General features: G+C 30.8%; 1 protein-coding gene across 1 annotated transcript in view; it reads left to right on the top strand.

The window, feature by feature from the left end:
• The window catches only part of LOC131842509 (uncharacterized), a 42,854-nt gene that overhangs the window by 11,018 nt on the left and 11,781 nt on the right, over nt 1-20,055 (top strand). Inside the window, exon 2 of the mRNA XM_059191059.1 lies at nt 18,451-18,518. The gene's annotated coding sequence lies outside the window, so the exon portion shown is untranslated. The remainder of the gene's footprint in view (nt 1-18,450; nt 18,519-20,055) is intronic.

The raw sequence follows: 20,055 nt of genomic DNA, 5'->3' as shown, positions 1-20,055 counted from the left end.
TTATTAGTAAGGTGGATGTCGTGGACTACGACATGTTTACTAGTAGATATATTGCTGCATTAGTCGGGAACTTGTCGATCAAACGCACAATTGCCGTAAAACCGGATGATAATTAACAGAGATTTATTATATTTGACTACTTTGCCTACTATAGATATGCTAACAGAACTACACTCAACTATTTTAAAGATTTCACCATTTTAAATTAAATATTTAACAGAATCATTAGAGATATATTTATAAAACGTATTTTACGCAGGCAGACGACAAATATATGCATGGATACAAAAAGTCCGCGTACGTCGTTTATACCAGTATTTTTTTAATACTAAAATTAAAAATGAATGCACTGTTATGCAAATTATTTTTCATATAAGTTCACTAAATAAACCCCGAACGTTTCATTTGTTGAACCACCAAATATAACGGTAACTATACAGAAATAAAACTGCATAGTAATTGAAAGCTAAATCATTTTTTGAAAAGTCTTAAAGAGCGCGACGATTTTTAGACAAATAAACTTGTAGCTATAGGTTGCTACACGTCAACCAAGAGCTTAAATAATTACCAAACATACCGTGCACTAGCAAATTACTTGATTGTTTAATATTATGATATATAAAACAGGATTTGTAAAATTATAAATAGAATTAAACTACTTGACCGATGACATTAACAAGTCTTCTAAATTCAAGAATATGATATTCTAACGACTTTATCTTAAAGGTAATTGAGGAAATTACTCAATTTTAAGTACCATTTGTGGCTCTCTGTGATTTTATTACTTTTATTAGTCTCTGCATAAAAGTTCAAGTAGATAGTATCCACTTCCAGTAATGCTTCTGCATCCCACTAACAACTTCTAACAAGTAATCAAAACACAACCTTAAATAGGATTTAAGACTTGTAACATCGATTACTATGCACTTCTATACTCATTTCGACAGTTTGAAAAGCAATGGTGCATAGAGAATTGCTCTTTATTTAATTTGCACTTACTTCCTTTTACTGTTGTTCCTTATTATATACCTATATATTAACTTTGAAATGTGTAATTTACATGTATACCGAAGAAGAAATACTTTATGAGAATTCTGTTTTACAAAATATATTGTAATAAAATTTTACAGTCTCAAGTATCATATTATACGATTGCATAGCAATGCTATTCAGAGTCATCAACAATTCATACCTGTGCAACAGTATTGTATCTTCCTCCTTCCCTACTAGACGGTCATGTATACAGATAGGGCTGTAAGTGTACCTTTTACTAGGGTGGTTTCACCTAACGTTGTAATATGGGGTTACATAAAAAGTTTATGGTTTGTATACTGACCTTCTTCACCTTACGTAAAAGTTTCGTGATGTCGTTTGAGCTTTTGCTCCATATATAAATTCGTATGTATTCATAAAATAACAAGCCCTAAAAATTATTACGCCGAAGCAAATAAAATATAAAACTAAATTACTTATCAAAAAATATATTATTATGCAGACATGGATTACATGTAGGTATCATGGTAGATGTGTCCATATAACCAAAATAAGATCGACGGCACTCAATGTGTAATCGTAACTCAAAACAGAACGAGTCACGAAAGCCACAATTCTGATGACTCTAAATTTTATATCGAGATTCGAGATGTGTTAATCCGACGTTACAGAGGTATTTGAAATGCAATCGGGAATAGGATTTATAATAGTACAGAGAACTATAGGCCATTTCTAGTATTATCTGACAGGAAACCTAACAACAATAATTTATTAAGAGTACAACTATAATTCTAAATACGTATTAATTTACATTATATTCTTGTATATATGTGAAATTTATGGACATATATTCCCGGAACTGTCAATCCTAGAATATATTTATAATATTATAATCTTGCGAACAGCTTAGTTAGACTTATAACGAAGTATAATCGGATATCCGCTTTATTATACATCCTGCTTAAAGTACTACCTTAGTATGAAATACAACTTGTGTACATCATTACTGTTGTGTACGTGAGCTTAGTTCATAATGAGTGCGTCGTGATTGTGTACTTCGCTCGCGCCTGTGGCAGCTAGGAAGAAACTATTAAATGGGTCAATTCTAATATTCCCATCATAGTTCTTAAAATGTGTAAGCATTTCGATAAAGTGACCTTATACCCGATTAAACGAAAAAAGAGCCTCTGTCTCTTGGAGATCAGAAACAACTAATTTATACGAGGAAGAAACACTATTAATTGTATTTTGTTCCATCAATTGTTCAATGTACGAAGTATCTGAAAATCTACAGTAGGAGCAATGCTTCTGGTTCAATCACTTGACCATATCGAATTATAATAAAATATTATTATTACACATTATACCTACATACATATCGAGGTAATATAGGTTTAAGACTATCTATTCTATAAATACGAAAACAAATAAGGGGAACGAAGTCAAACATTACATCTAGGTAAATGAGTGCAACAGTTATCTACTTGTTGGTTCAATGATAATAAATATATACAGCAATAACAATTAATTATTGTACAAGCAACCACAATCGGTAAATAGACAAATAATTTAATTAAAGATTCAATTTAGTTTCCTTCGCACGTATTGAAGGATCCATGCAATTTATTTTGGGTACATTTCCGTTGTATACCCCATAGTAAGGTCGTATAGAAAATAGGGTAGGAAATAAAGATTTACGAACATTGTCCCTATGTGCATGCTCCCTTGGGAGAAATGGGGAAATTTTAGAGTTTCCCCTTGTTTCCCCGCAGTTAATGGGCGGACCAGACAGGAAGCGTCAGTACTGAGGTGAATAAACTGTAATTGCTATCACAAACGCAAAGAAAATCATGTACACAATACTCTTGTCATGTATAGCGATCAACAATGATAGTTGGTAATATGTTTAACCCATATTAATTAAACATTAACAAAGTATTGCATAATAACGTATTTGTACATGTAACGTAACATGTACGTATTTGTACATTATATGGCGTCTTAATTACAATTTTTTTTTATTTAATCTTATATCATTTCACACAATGAAGTAGTACATCTTTGTAAAAATACATTTATACATATTATATTTGTATAAATGTATTTTTACATTTATACATGTTTTATGTATAAATGTAAAAATACATTTCTTTTATAACCCAAATATTTGTGTTACATAAAACACAAATATTTGTGTTTTATGTAACACAAATATTTTTCATATCTCAACATATTTGTGTTAGGTACATAAACAAAAATAAGGCAACAAAAAAAACTTGCAATTACTATATTTTGAGTTAACTACTAGTGCAATTACTATACTTTGCGAATTAATATTTCGAGATCTTGAGTTAAACACTCCGATTTTATACATATCTATACGTAAAACAAACACTATCTTTACATCATGTGTTTTTTAAAAGTCATATATATATATACCTGAAAAATAGTTATGCAAATAGATATGTAGGACAATTCTAGAATGTATAACTATAATGCACAACATCCACACTACATATTCTACTATACTAATACTAATACGTCATGTTTGACTCAAATTGTCCCCAAGCACGTAAAATATACGTCAATAATATATTTCCAATGACCCAATTCAACAATCCTTTGATGAATTTGTATTGAATGAAATTGTGTGATTTTACAGTTTGTGTCAATTTTTGATTGAATTGCAAATATTACCGGGTTTGTTGACTGAATTGTATTTCACAAATCTGTATTATGTCTGCATGTATTCAACTCACAGCTGAACATTTCATTGACAACTAAGAAACTCGTTATTAATATTTCCATTATTGCTGAAATGGAATACTTGAAAACTCTGACCTAATTCACAGTGATTTTGTTATTCAGTTCCATATAACATATCCTATTGTATAAATACACAAATGATATTTTGATGAAACAATTACACCAGATATTTTATACTCGGATATGATCAAGACAGATTTTTTACAAACTCATTGGTGTAATTATATGTATACCACCTATTTCTGCACCACCTATGGTTCAAATTCATGACGTCTTAGTCCACAGGAATGACATTTGTACTAGCACCTACCACATGTATAACATAACTTTATATGTGGTAGGTGCTAAGTTTATATCCATGCGTGAGGTTCCTATACGAGTATATAGACTACGGTTACCACTATCCTATTACCTAGCTGTCTTGCCATACATATTTCATAACAAAAAACGTTGAAAAATGCATATTGTGCTTCTGTTTGTATGATATTACAAATTTGTGATCAATAAAAATTCCTAAAACAAAACTCTAGCACCATACTGATTAACCCTCGTCATGTCAATTCGTGTCAATCATATGAATATTCTATACAACACTTACACGATTTTCCGTACTTGATTTCAACAGCTGGCCGTAGATGGGCGACGTATGATATATTGTTGCCTTGAAAGTTCATTATTGTGTTTACCTGATAGGTGATTCTAAATATAGGCCTACGTGATTTTACTACCAAAATTAAATTAATATCAGATAGTAATAACTTATTAAAATCATTAACATTCCTTTCGCTTCTCAGTTTTATTTATTTTATTTTAACTCAGTAAGGATTTGAATTAAATAAGTAAATTATTTAACCAACAGACGTGTAAGCATCTTCACACACTTTAACATTCATAAATAGTAAGAAACCCTTAGCAATATAAAGAGGGAATTTTTTTAAAGCGGGGATAATTCATTACGGAGTCTTGCTCACCTTAGTGGTAATATTTAAAAAAGAACACTTCATTGATTCTCCTCATATATATTTCAGTTTTAGCGGAAATTGGTTCATTAAGTCTCTATCCTAAATTTAATATTGTCATATACCAAACTTTAATTATAATTAATTACCACGTCTCTAGAGAATAAAATACGCGATTATTACTCGGCATAAAAGGCTATGTATTCGGACAATTTCAAGGAAGTAGACAACAATAGGACAAGGGAATAAGTCTACCGATATTGCACTGCGTTAGGCAATATTTCGTGACATATTTCTTTTTTTCATATTAATTGTCCAGTGAGAGGTACAAACCCAAACAATCGACGCCATTGTTCGATGGAGACCAGAAACCATCCGATAATAAAAGCGTGCTTCACGCAGTAAGAGCACAGACCGACAGACAATAGTATGCCTACTGGTAACGTGTTTATTTAATTTAGTGCTTTCCCTTTTTACCCGATCTCCTTGTCCAACAAAGAACAACGAGGTTGACAAGGTTTTAACCGACAATTGTATTTTATTTTATTTTAATAGTGTAAGTTAAAGTATAAGATATCAACCAGTATACTATACATCAGATCGAGCTCCGCGGTCGCCCCCTGGAAACTATCTTGGTTAATTCCTGGTAAACTCGCCACGATGGGCTAACTTGACTTCATGATCATACCTTAACCAGTTCTCGCCAAGTCATACCGTTAGCGCTAAGCTATTACAAAATAAAACATACATCACATAAGGCAGTTAGGTATTTTTTTGATAAAGATATCATGTTTTAAATTTGTATCAATTATCAAATATTTTCCGTTTTATTTCAATACATCATTAAAATGATCGAATCAACTTGGGTTAACTTTTTTGAACGTTGCGGTCAAGAACCTGGATATTATAAGACTCAAGGCAGCATTGACAAGTCAAGTTCACAGACAGATATATGACCGTAACTTTATTATGCTTCTTTATACCAGTCGTTAAAGATAATAAGTAAATTAATGAATAGTTAAACTTAATTTTTGATATTGTAATGCATTCATTGACTTGGTATTCTATAATATATACCTACATTTCTTTAGTTAAATAAATTTCTTCTTTCCACAATATTTGTACCATACGTAAAATTTTGGGCGAATTGTACCTAAATATAAACAAATAAAAAGCGCAAATGTGAAATATTACTATTGATTTATAATGTATTGTAATCTGGGACCCGTAAACGTGTTAAGGTTCAAATCTTAATACGAATAATTTAAAAACAAACATTTCTAAATACATATGTACAGCTGTCGAAAATTAAATGTCTAATTATAAGTAAACGTCAAGATAATTAACATTAACAGTAGATATACGTTTTATAAAGAAAACTTTTTTTATTAAGTATTTAGAAGGAACATGAGTTCTGATCCTTAATCGAAATATAGGTTACCTACCAACAATTTATAGATATAAGTACATATAATCATATTTTATGTATTTATATAATAAAAGTTAAATGTTATAAATCGTGCTTATTTATCATAGAATCTGGTAGGTTAAGCTTCGACCTCGGAAATCCCCAAAGAACTTAGCATGATAGATTACAGGTGATCAACGGACAGCATAGATATATGTATGTAGTTATACTATTATATTTAAGTACATATATAAATATTTATGCAGAAGATTGAACACCAATAATTTAATTTTTCTTCTACCTACTTCATATAACCTCAGATCTTTATACGAGGATTTATAATTTATTTACCATTTTACAATATAAGGGTAATATACGGATAATATAAGTATAAGTAATATAAGGGTAATCCCATGAGAAACATCTATTAAAATTGTAATTATAAAAATCGGTAACATATTTCATCACGTTCATTCTAATATTTGTTAGGTAAATCATAATGCCTATCACTTATCAGCACATCCAATTTTTAGAATCCGTTAAAAATATATGTATGATTAGAATACATTGTAAATGTTACACAATGAAAAGATATTAGTGATTCTTTATTTAATCCGAAGGCTTCCCACCTCTGATGACTTTTTAACATGACTAGTCTTGTAACAATTAAAAGTTAATTTTGTGGAATAAAATGTTAAACTAAAAAACATACATGATCGGCTAATGCATGTGCCATAATGTAGTACCTCGTAGGTATACCTACTCGGTAAATAAACCTTGACCTTTTAATAAAACGAAGCATCAAGACGCATCTGTGCGGATTCGAGAGGCTGCATATGACTATAATCGAAAGTCGTTGAATATTACTGCGGCTACGCAGTTTTATAACCACATCCTGTTAAATATAAAACTAAAGATAAAATGAATCCAATCTTAGCAAAATTATCGACACACAGACAGGAATTAAAAAGTAGAAGAGTAAAAAATTGAATTAGAATGAGAACCAGCAGCTCATTCATTTTGAAGTCGTTTGGAAGTTAATTTACAACACGTTTTAAAATTAATTAGGAATGAAGATATTATACATTTATGGTAGGAGTAGTTTACGTCGTGATTTCCGGTATGAACTTAGTTGTCCATATGTTTATATACTAATTACAACATTGTTTGCTATATACTTTGCTCATCTAACTTTGCTCTAGAAGTTATCGGAGTTATTGCATTATAACTTCATTATTCACGAAAATGTTTGAGATATTTACTCTCTATTTTAAATTAACTTGTTTACATACTACAATGGTAAATATATACCTCTATGAATATAACAAAATATCTCAAATCAGTGAAAGCTGGCACTTGCAGTGTTATTTGCCCACGTATACAATCGAGGTTCGAGAAATTTGAACTATAATGAGCAGTAGACATTAATAAACGTCGCGGGGAAGTCATTATCGGTTGCAGGATGAATAGAGAACAAAGTTGAGTTACACACCAGGTGTATTGTCAAGGTATCTTCGAAGACAGTCGGCCGCCAGCCGTGTCGTGCTAATGCGGAAGCTGCGACGTGACGTCCTGGCCGCGAGTGGAATAGTTAATCACCTCATTTATTGCGATGAAAGTGAAAACTACTACTGGGCAATAATTATCAATCAGCAACACTTTTTATTATTAACATGAATATTAAAATAAATTTTTTAAGTACCTACGCTGGAAAAAGTGTATACTTCAATTTATTTTAAACTAGCTACTCGCCCATGTATTATATATATATAATCTCTTGTATCACTCTCTATTAAAAAAAACCGCTTCAATATCCGTTGTGTAGTTTTAAAGATTTAAGCACACATAGGGACAGACAGCGACAGCGACTTTATTTTATACTATGTTGATCATAATGAAGAAGCAAGAACCTACACTGTATATAACCCCAAAAACTGAAATACAAAGTAGATACATATATACATGTTCTTTCAAGTTCAGTAAAGTATTACTCAATCAGATTCCATACGATGTAATGGTCCCAAAAGTTAGGAATACAAAAACAACTACATTTCTACATTTCCCAATATCCAATCCAGATGAAGCCTAAACATTTTCAACTGACAACCTCGTTCTAAATCAGTCAATCCAATTCATTCAACACAGATTGTATTTCTGTGTATAATCGCTTTTGACAAAAATTACACTCATTTTTAGGTTTACATATTTTTATTATTCTATGGTTTTACAAAATAAAAGGAATGTCTTAAAAATCCCGTGAACAGTCGCGACCTCAAAAGTTTAAACAACACTCTACAACCTGTACCTACATATTAACTTACAACTTCAATATTTATTACAATGCTATCCATTGTCCGCAGCTTCGCCTACGCCATTAACTACCGTTCCCGTGGGAATTTTGGAAAATTCCTTCTTAGTATAAATAAATCCTTTGCAAATTTTATAGGTATTTCTCAAGTCACCAACTCAGCCTGTGCATTTTCTGTCAGTAAGCACGTTAGATTTTTGTTATGAAATTATTTGTATATTGGATGTATATTAAAATACTTCGTCTTTTAAACACTTACTTCGAATATCTGTCGATATATTATGTACGAAAGGTTCATCATTTATCCTTCCTAACCGCTGTATTGGGACACAAAAATTTATTTTGTATGGATTTAATTATGTCATAATGATATTATTGTGTCGCAATATGACTCAAGTAAAAGTGAATCGTGTCGGATGTGCTGTAATAGGCCCCGCCTATTGTGGGGCGAAATGTGCTTCATTATACTTCATTAGACTTGCATTAGTTAGGCTCCTATTATGATGGTCTGATACCATTTTGATCACATAAATAGTTCTCAGAATATAAAATTCTATTACTAGTATATAGTGTCGTTTAAATATTGGCAACGAAATAACCAGTGAAACACTCGCACAAATGTGAGCCGCCCTGAAAGAAATTTCCCAGAAGAAATATATTCTATAGAAAACTGAGCCCTAGTAAAGCAAGTGCTCTATAGGGTTGGCTAAACTTCCTGTCAGATTTCTAGTGAAGATTAGATTTCTAGTGAAGATGTTAGAGCTAGCTTAGCTCTCCACATAAAAAGTATTCAAGATTAAAGCGTAAAGTACTGTATGCATTTACGGATTGTATTGCAACCTCTCACCGAGTGAACTGCACGTACTGTACATTAATGGGTAATATAAAAATGGCTATACTGTACACGGTATCGTGATCATAGTGATGTCATTATACCGTCCGCAGAATGTAAATACAGTCGACACGGATCGAGTGATGGACGCAACAAAACAGTACAAACGTACACTCTGAATGTCAAACACACAGCAAAACCCCGTATTACATACTATTGGGAATCGGTGGTAAGGTACATAATGGTCATTCAACTCAAGTAGTAGAAATGATTGGTTCTTTATAATCGAAAGTACTAAGTACCTGATAAGGAGAGGTTAGAAGCAATAATACGAGTATGTAAACACTTTTCTACCTTCTCACATTGACAATTTATTGAGGACGTGTAATTGTGAATGTACTAAAGTATTTACATATTATTACCACCAACAACAACCTAGGTTCTAGTAAATGAGAAGGACACAGGAGCTTGTTCAGTGGACACTACTGCTAGGAATACTATAGGCGGAATAAGATACAATATCAGTGGAAATAAACAACGTTCCCTACGTAGAAAATAATAAGCTGAAATTAGTTTCAACAGCGCTAAGATAAACTACATAGTAGATGTCCGCAGATAAGACAAAATGAACTTCCTGACCAACCATGTAACGGTTACATTGCAGATTTTGTCTGTAATAATCAACAATAAGACAAGCAGTAAACGAAACAGTTATTTTTACATTGTATCGGTTGAAAATGGCGGTTTTTATTTGCCTCTGTAAGTACCTATGCATTACATTTAGTTCTTCATTGTGAAGTTATTTGAAACGATGCTATTGATACATGATGTAATTATAGACACATGTATAGTTTAATATGACATTAACATAATAACCCCTTTTCTTCTATAATATTCTCTTCTATTACATATATATTTAATGTATTTTGCAATAGGTATTCGTGTCCTAATTTATATAATGTAGTTGCAGTAGGTACAACAAACACAAGTAGTAGGTACTAGTTAATTTCTGAATAGGTTTCTAACCTGCTTATTTATTAGTACAGTATGTATCTGCTTATTTAATGTGCATATATAGATACATATATCTTTGCCCAACCTAATACTGCCATTAGTATAGCATACATATAATATGCATATATATACATAATATCTTGAATATAAAATCCGCGATATTTACATAATGCGATACACACATAAGTTTTTTTCCTTCTGTAAAAATCACAACATAATATAGCAATAGGTAGGTACCTAACTTAATATCGCAAACACAACTCACAACATATTATTATATGCTACATGTACTCGTATTATGATAGAAGCAAAGGGTAATAAACCTCTTATAAAAAATGAGTGTAACACGTACAATACAACATAGAGCTAAGTACATCTAAGTACATAGATTGGTTAACCCGTGGATACTAAGTACACGGGTTGGCGCCAGTTGACATTCTTGAACAGACGGTGCGCTGGAGCAACTTTCATGACTAGTTAACTGACTAGTTTTAGCTAGGACTACGCACGGTATACAACGTCGGCATAATGTAAGGACATAGGATCTAATACTAAAGTACTAAACATGAGAACATGGCTTACATAAAATCTCGTGTCACAATGTTAGTTATCATATTCAATAGGTCTGAGAATCATCCACTATCTATTTTTCATACCCCTAAGTGATCAGAGTTGCTCACCCCTAACATTTTTTAAAATATTTTTATAATGTTTCATTAAAAATACATACAACCATAAATTTTTACCACAGATAGGGACAGATAGTATTACATATATTACCTAGTTTCGCTGCCAATATATTTTGGCTACGATTGATTTGAGCCTAAACTATTTTAGCTCTATGTAGTTATTAACGCACTTTACATAAACTTACTACTTATTTAGTACCAAATTTTTTTTCTTCATTTTTATTATTAAATGCATACAAATATAAATATATTTAAATGGTATACTAACACCCACTTGTATATTTATCAGAATTCACAAATATATTGATTTTATTTGACAAATCACTACGCTTTGGTATACAAAAAAAAACTACCTTCTTTCAAATCAATCAATGTTTGCAAATCAGTGTACATATAAGAAAAGATTCCTAATTGTCCATCCGCTTGCCGCAGTGGCAAGGTCAGGGATACATGGTGCCTATAAAATAATTCAATGCTGCATGCAGAGGCATAAACGCCATTCGGGCACCTACCATCGGAATATCAATATACAATTAATCCCAATTAAAGTGATAATATCAAACATGTTTAGATGAAAGTCTCCAATGTGACATAGTTTATTAAATATCTATTTATGACAGTAGAAAACTGACACACTCCACTTATGATCTAATAAATTATTTAATCATCAATTAAATTTATTTCTTAACACCAGTTGAAAAACGTTGTTTCCTGTCGTGTTACTTTTAATCACGTAAGAAAGTCGTAACGTTTATGTGATCATTATCATTATTTATAAACGATGACACCCAATCGTTTCATTTTAATGAAAATATGGGAAATTGGCTTCTTACTCTCTGTGTCAATGACACTTTTAATTATAACTATAAATATGAATTACAATTAACCTATTTTGAAACACGAAAGTTCTTTTTATGTATCACAGTATTATCACAGACCTGCAACATCTTTTTATTATGGATAGGATTTACCTAATCTTTGTTAATCCTAGTATATATATTTAGTCACAGTAGGTATTATTTTATCTTTGTGGTACGTGATGTGATAGCATATATAAATAAAAATGCAATTTCAGTTAGTACAATATTTTAGTATTTTTAGGATTAACACCTTTGCTTCCATGAAATATTATATCATATATCCAAATATATACCTAGTACATATATTCTATAATATAGTTGAACTTATTCATTATTCAACATTCGACGTTTTATATAGGTATACTTATGCACCCAATTGATGGGACAGTAATTCACCTTGAAATTTTTTACGATGCATTACAACTCTCATAAAGTACGCAATATGCTGTTTTACATCCCTCTTACGATTTTAAACAATAACATAAAACTTTATGAAACATCATGTTTATGATCTACGTAAATACGGCGTAAAAATGCTACAAATTATAAAAAGAACTTTCTAAGGATAATTAATGTAAGAAACAAATTAAAGCAGCTTAGCTTGACACACTTATTTAAGTACGATAATTACGAGTTATGACCCATACAATTTTTAAATAAATAATTATATGGAAAATTTTAAATTCATAATCACTTTTGTCAAGTTGTGCGTATTAGGTATAATACAAAACAACAATAACGCTAAGGGTCACTGGAAATGTTAGGGTCAGTGATAAAAATTCTGAGGGCCTAGACAAGGCAAAAAAATCTAATGATAGCGACATAATCGGTACCGCAAGCATAAGCTAGAGCGAGATAACAACATCCATTACCTTAGTTTTTCTCATGCATGCAATAATGACCGATTCGTTATAGATAGATAAATTTACCACTTGTTTAGGCCTCCGGTTAAAAAAAACTGGTAAAAATAAGTATTTGATCCATTACAACTTCGATATAAAAACACTATTTAGTAAAATTAAGATTTATTGTGCTACCTAATTATTTGAGTACTAAGTATACATTAATGACGTTTATCTTAAACACGGTGCAGCTAATAAATCACTCTGATACACACAATGTACATATTATTTATGCAAATACCCTTTTATTGTCGTATTGTCGTTCATATCATCTTTTTTCTGTAAGTACAAACAATTGATTTTCTTATCATTACCATTGATAAGTAATGTATAATTGTTGATACATTTGTGTAGTTTAATATTATTTTTTCTTAACTAAATACAATATTAATCTTGTACTGCAAATAAAATTATTAAAATTAAGAAAATGCTTTAATGTTCCATACTACACGTCTATGTATATGCGCACGCGCTCTTTAAGGTAGAATGTGAAAAAAGTTGTTGACATAATAACGGCCAGTACATATATCCATTTTATTATCTGCACAATTATTAGCATCTGAAACACGTTTTTCGCTTCTTTCAAGGTTTCACTTCCAAGATCTGAGAAATGGGACGTCCAGACTTGCGCGAGACGGTTAGCAACTCTAACCGCAACCTGCATGTTTAAATAACGACATCTGCTGTTCTGTTCTCTGAAAACTGACCTACTAAAGTTAGTTAAACCATAGATAAGATAATATTACGCTAAACTAATAAAATTTTACTAATAGTAGGTACAATGCATATTTCACTTGAATAAAAATAAATTTCAAATAATTACTCCCTAATTTAAGAGATATTATTATTAGGTCATAAAATAATAATAAGATATAAAATTCATGATAGTTATACAGCTACTATACGTTTATAATTTTAAATTATATAGTTATAGTAATTATTTATCTAACAAATAGTAAAAGATAATTTTTTAATTCTCTCATGAAAGGCATATTACCTACTAACGACATCCAATACTCTAAGTAAACAGATAGATATCATTCAATTTAAGTAAACTCCATATTTCATGAATATAGGGTCTTTGGTCATAATGAGAATTCCATCAATAATCCGCATACACGTATGTAGCCTACCACTAACGTTAGCAGGCACTGCGCATTTACTACTATCGATATTAATTTACACACAATGTTCAGAAACAAACGGCTTGTATGTTTTGTTTACACAACTCACAGCTGATAATAATTATAGTATACTGTTAAAGCGGAATTCAGTTATTAATAATTGTTTTTTAAACAACGATCAATTGGCAAATAGCAAATTTCTTAAATTGAGTTTCTTTCATAGTATTTAGCCTAGTAGGTTGTAAGAATATTTTAATAATTTTTAATAAGAGTGATGTCAATGGTCAAAACAATTATTCAATAAAATCACTTTGATTAAAATATTGATTATTTGTTTAATACATTTTATAATGAGAAAAACAATCTATCATTTAATAATAAATTTTTTATGTAGAAGTTACTTCATCATAATCGATTGCAAACACTTTAATTTTTAAAAGCTATTGCAAATATTACATACAATAAATTCATCACATAGAAGGTATAATTAAATAGATATACAATATTACAATATTTAGCTTAGTTTTTTTCGACTTTTAATTAACGTCAACTGGCAATGGCTAGAACTTATTGCCTACACAACTTAATTTCAAAAGTCATTAATGTAAACTATAATTATGCAATATTAAGGCCAAATCGGAAAACCGCTACAACAAGTTACAGAGTAAATTAAAAGTTCTTAAGTTGTTTTATTAAATTGACTACAAATAAAGAAATACTTTACTGACAATGTGATTAAAAGTAATAATAAACACTGTACAACAGCATATTATTATACCTAGTACGTACTGTTCTTAGTAGTTGAAACATGTGTCATCTCGTTACGCAGCAGCTATTGCTTCCTGAGTCCTAAGAGACACAAATATAGTAAGCAGTAAGTATAATAATAACGTTCGACCATATACGTTAGTTATTAGAACAAATCTCAAAATTCTTTTCAGTTACCGCTTCTTTGTATTGAATCGATGACAATGAATAATATTAGTAACATATTCATTCAAATTTCGTAGTCAATGAAAGAATTAATTAGATAAATAAATGGATTTGATCAATATCAGATAAATAATTCCATATAAATAGTTCTACTGGTTACCTTATCGGATTGTTGGTATAAAACAGCATTAAGTCAAAATTCTAGATGCGTACTTTTAGTGTAAAACAAATAGCTGAACTTCTTCAAAAAAAAGAAAATAAAAATGCAATTAGTATCTACATTAAAATAAAATATAAAAAGGACATTTATTCATATCAGCAGGACGCGGTTTATATAAACACTTTAAAATAATAAACTATTCAACACGAAACCGGAATAATATTTAGTCTTAGCTCTGTATTTCTAGATCGCACATTTCCGTCTTGCTGTCGTTTGTAGTGCGCAAAGCAGAAAATTCTGCTTCAAATGAATTTAATACATACACGGGGAGCAATTCAAACGTTCTATATAAGTACGACTATTACTCAATTCCTTTGACATTCTGCGAGCGAAATATTATTTATTGTACAATCATGAGACGAATGTCGAGTTCAAAAGTGTAAAACTAGGGGCGTTTTACACGCTGATAGGTACTTAAAGAATTTCAGCCGCCCTTTAACAGTCATGCTAAGTAAGTCGCATAAACTGTGATAGAAAATAATTTACAACTGCAATACGTAGTTAGTTCTCATAGACAGTAGGTATCTCAGAATCATTAGAAACAATTCTAGATTTTTTTTCCCAGTGAAACTCAGGTACACAGTTGTATACTTAATAGAAATAGAAATTTATTTGCTTTAAACAATTATACGTAATGACTTTAAGTGTCATAGTCATTAAAATGATAAGCAACTACTACTGTGTAGAGAGTATAAATAGCTGCAGAAACTAATATTTTTACACTCTCAGTACCGTACTGAAAATTTACTGTAGGCACTATTCAAAAGTTGCATGTTCTATCATTTTAGGTATGACATAACAAGCGACCCTAACAATGCAATTCATTATTCAATAAATTAATTATTACTATTTTTTTCATAATTTTATTTTAAGAGCATATCTTCATTTTTGTTCAGTTCCTTTATAAATTTCAATGCTATCAATTGATATTTCGTCCAATGTATTTTATTTCATGTAGTCACAATTATATAGTATGACCTAATTTTTCTAATAATTTGAATCGGTCTGTAAACGCTGAGTAAAGACAAAGTTATTGTTACAAGTATATTTAAAAAGAAATATTAATTTATTATATTTTTCTGTAAAACCTGTATTTTGAACAATATTTAGTGCACAATATTTTTAGTCTTATTAATCGTTAAAATAAGTTGGGAAAGAATTATAATTAATTATATTATTGTGTTATAAAAAATAAATCATATATCTGTAAACATTTGTTCTGAATGTTTCTTCATTTCACGTCTATTTTGCTTAAAAGTCTAATCAATATAATTAACTAATTATGCCATTAAATCATAATATAAATAGTAGTATAGCAGGAACAAAAAATGATAATTAAGTGTATCGAAAATAAAGATAATGTAGTTTAATAGTTTATCATACACTTTAAAAATACAAGTCTTTGTTCCTGAAACAATTGAGGGCTAACAATGTGTAGAACGGAATATAGCCGGATTCTCGGGAGCCGGTCGCCCGAGCCGTCCGATGTTTACCTCCATACAAACCAATATTGACATTCTCTTTGTCTACTAACTAACGGCTAATCTCTTTGTACTGAATATTCATTTATATTTTGTAATATACATACATCGTTGTTTGAAATTTAGCTTATTTCTTCATAGGCACATTTATTTATTAAATCTATTAGATAATTTTAGGTTCTTAGTTGTACAATTAATGTTAAGTATAGATTTTTAAGTAGTTAGATAATTAAATAGATACGCCTACGCCTACCTTGAAACGTAAATATATAATTCCAACCTAATGTTACTTACCATCAGGAGACCCATCAACTTGGTTGTCATTCCAGTTAACAATAACTTTTTTGGAATTGATTTATAGGCTTTTGTGCCTTCGAAGTATATGGATGATTACAGCACGACGCTTATTAAAAGGTGGGCAAATTTGCTACCGCCATAATGGAAGAAAGTGACCGATTACCAATGAATGTGATATTTGATACCCAAACCGACGACGAGGACTCAAACTTACTCGACTTTATGAACCATACTTTCACCCGACATATACAGTGCCTACCATGGAATAAATTACTTATTTACCTAAAATCTAATTTAATCAAAATTTCCCAGATTTCATAGTCAGTCATCAATTGTTGGCATTGCGGTGAACAAGTGACGTGTCTACATTTCGCTAAAACTTGAATCTAACATGACAGGAGCGTGCTTCCGTTGTCTCTCAATTTCAGTATTGAATTGGTTTACTGCAAATAATTTGATATAGAACACATTACAACTAAATTTATAGAACTACAAAAGTAGCTAATATAACTACTGGATGAATAAGATATGATGAATAAAAATAGTCTTTTTAAAACTAAACTTAATACATTGTAAATGCTAATATTTTGTTACTCCTTTTATTATTCCCTAAATATCTATAAATGTAAAATGGTGGGTTCTTTGTATGAATTCCATTTACTATGGACTGGGTATTTGTTCAGTGAGGTGTTTCGATTTAACTAGATATGTTCCAAACAGTTCATGAGATTTTATGCTATAAAAAATTTGCGAGCACATTACGTAATTTTTTCTATCTTTTAAGAAAACGGAGTAAATATTAATATACATGTTTTGATAGTAAGCATGTCATTATTTGTATATCTTACATCTTGAATTATAATGATTAATTAGATTCTCACTAGATTAGATTGTAACTAGACTACTTTAAAATGGTGTGAATTTAACATAGCTATGAAATATTGCAATGAATGTGTTTAGTTATTAAACAATAAATTGTGCAATGAAAGGTGTCAACACCACAACAGATCATGCTCTCAATTCCAACTCGATTGTTTGGTTGCCGACTTTATTTGAAGGTTATTAACACACGCATCTCGACAATTAATATGATACTGCGCTTATTGGCACGTAATAAAACAAAACCTAAATTAATTAATTACCTAACTACTTAGAATGAGTAAACAAATATAACTAAATTAAAAAATGTTAAATTTTTTTATGTAGTTCTGCACACAGTTTTACAAGCTAATAATTTAGTAATATATGGACAGGTATCCTGAAATACATTCGAAACTTTAATGGAAGAATTTTTTAATAAAATTAAAAAATGAGTGTCGGATCTTAAATTCAACATACAAAATTTATCTCGGCATAATGATAAGTATAAATAATGGTATCCTTAAATTAGTTATTAAAATACTACAAGTCTTTTGATACGAAATATTAACTAACTAACTTATTACTTAAACTTTACTTTACTTAAACATAAATATTACATACAGACGTAAACCATCACACTGTATAATATCAAAATAAAGTTCGGTTTTATTAGTCACACTACAAACAGTAAGCGAGAGCACATTTCACTTTCTCACATAAATAGGGTTAAGGACTATTTGACTGGTTCAATAATTCTTATTTATTGTACACTTTAAATTAACGATATGGTTTCCTGGTTCCAGGGTTGCGCCGGACGAGAGATCCTGCCCGTTATAATGTGATCGGCGCACGACGACGCGCTCTCCTCAAGGTAATTTACAGTTTTATTTTATACTTACTCAAACAAAATTAAATTTATGCTGAAAACTATTCAGAATCTGTTATTATTCTCTATTCTCTACATTTTTTTTTAATTATTTTTGTGCCCTTAATTTAATTAATCACTATTATGAATTAATACCCATAATTATGTCACAAAATTGACACAGTATTGTAGGACGGGATATAACTTCTAGATCGGGCACTATGTAAATAATCATTCCTTTTTTATACTACCCAACACAAATACATACAGAAAACTTTTATATTAAAAGGTAATAAAAACTAAAGTAATTCATCCGACAGCTACAATCGGCATTTAGCCAATTAGACACACCTACATAAAAGAACAAAAAAGAAAACCGACTAGTTTATGTGAATAACATTTACTTCACGAGAGATTGCTAAACGAGTCCTACGCAAAGATTCAGGTAACCTTTAAATGCTGATACCGTCTGCATATTCATTGTGCAGGGCACGCTTGCACTCTCGCGGCCATGAAACGGCTGATTTATTATTATTCGCCGGCGAAATCTGTCGCGGCGCGGCGCGTCGCCCGCTTCCGTCAAAGTCTGTTTCCCTTCCAAAAATATAAAGATACGCCGCGTCCGTCTCGGTACGATGCATACGATTTCGTATTCGCACGCTCATTCACAACGTCCGTTGATTCGTTTAGAAACGTATTTGGGAATTGGAGCGAGGAATCATATCGACCCTTAGAAATCCTGGCCCGACGGTCATTTCCGGTTTGAGTTTGCTACAAAATTACGAAGTCAGGATTCTTCTATGGTGTTATATTTGTAGAACGTCTTTACTGCCAACTGCCAAATAACAAAGATAAGTAATTAGGACCTACAAATCAAACAATTTTGCCTCGTTGCTTGATAACACCTTGACATATTTACAAATACCTACCTACAAGAATAATTTAGACTATTGTAATAAAAACAAATCAAAAATAAACAATAACTTGAATTGTTATTGATGTCAAAGTGTGATTACATTTACGCATCGTTGTTTACGTCGTACCCACTAAAATTAAGCGAGCTGAAAGTTAAAGGGAGATGAATGGGCTATTCTTATAAATAAACATTCGTGTTGGTACCTAATTCGAGTTCCGTGCCGGGTGTCTTCAATGCGTGTCGGAACATATCTACTACGCACAATACGATTAGGTCCGCCTGTTCTTTAATTGTTTTTAGACATTGATATGATGCATTTGTTTTCGTAAGTACATGATTATATTGTACATATTATGGCTACTGTTAAAATTTAATGTGAGAGAGAATGTGATGTCATAAGAAAATACGTAAAAGTCTGAACTTAAGATATTTTTTGTTAGTTTAAAGCAATCAGATTTAGATACTGTGATGTGAACATTCAAGAGAATTAAATACATTGATTATTCTAACTAATCTTCCGGTATGAATCTCTTCAATTAAATGTTCCTCTTATTATCTGACACTCTATCACATATTACCAAGAAACGCCCAATCTTACTTTCCCAGTTTTTTCACATAAAACTATGA

Source organism: Achroia grisella, unplaced genomic scaffold (assembly GCF_030625045.1).
Source record: "Achroia grisella isolate CSIRO2021 unplaced genomic scaffold, CSIRO_AGI_Agris_v1 utg241, whole genome shotgun sequence".
NCBI lineage: Eukaryota > Metazoa > Arthropoda > Insecta > Lepidoptera > Pyralidae > Achroia > Achroia grisella.
This window is presented reverse-complemented; position numbering and strand designations above follow the sequence as displayed.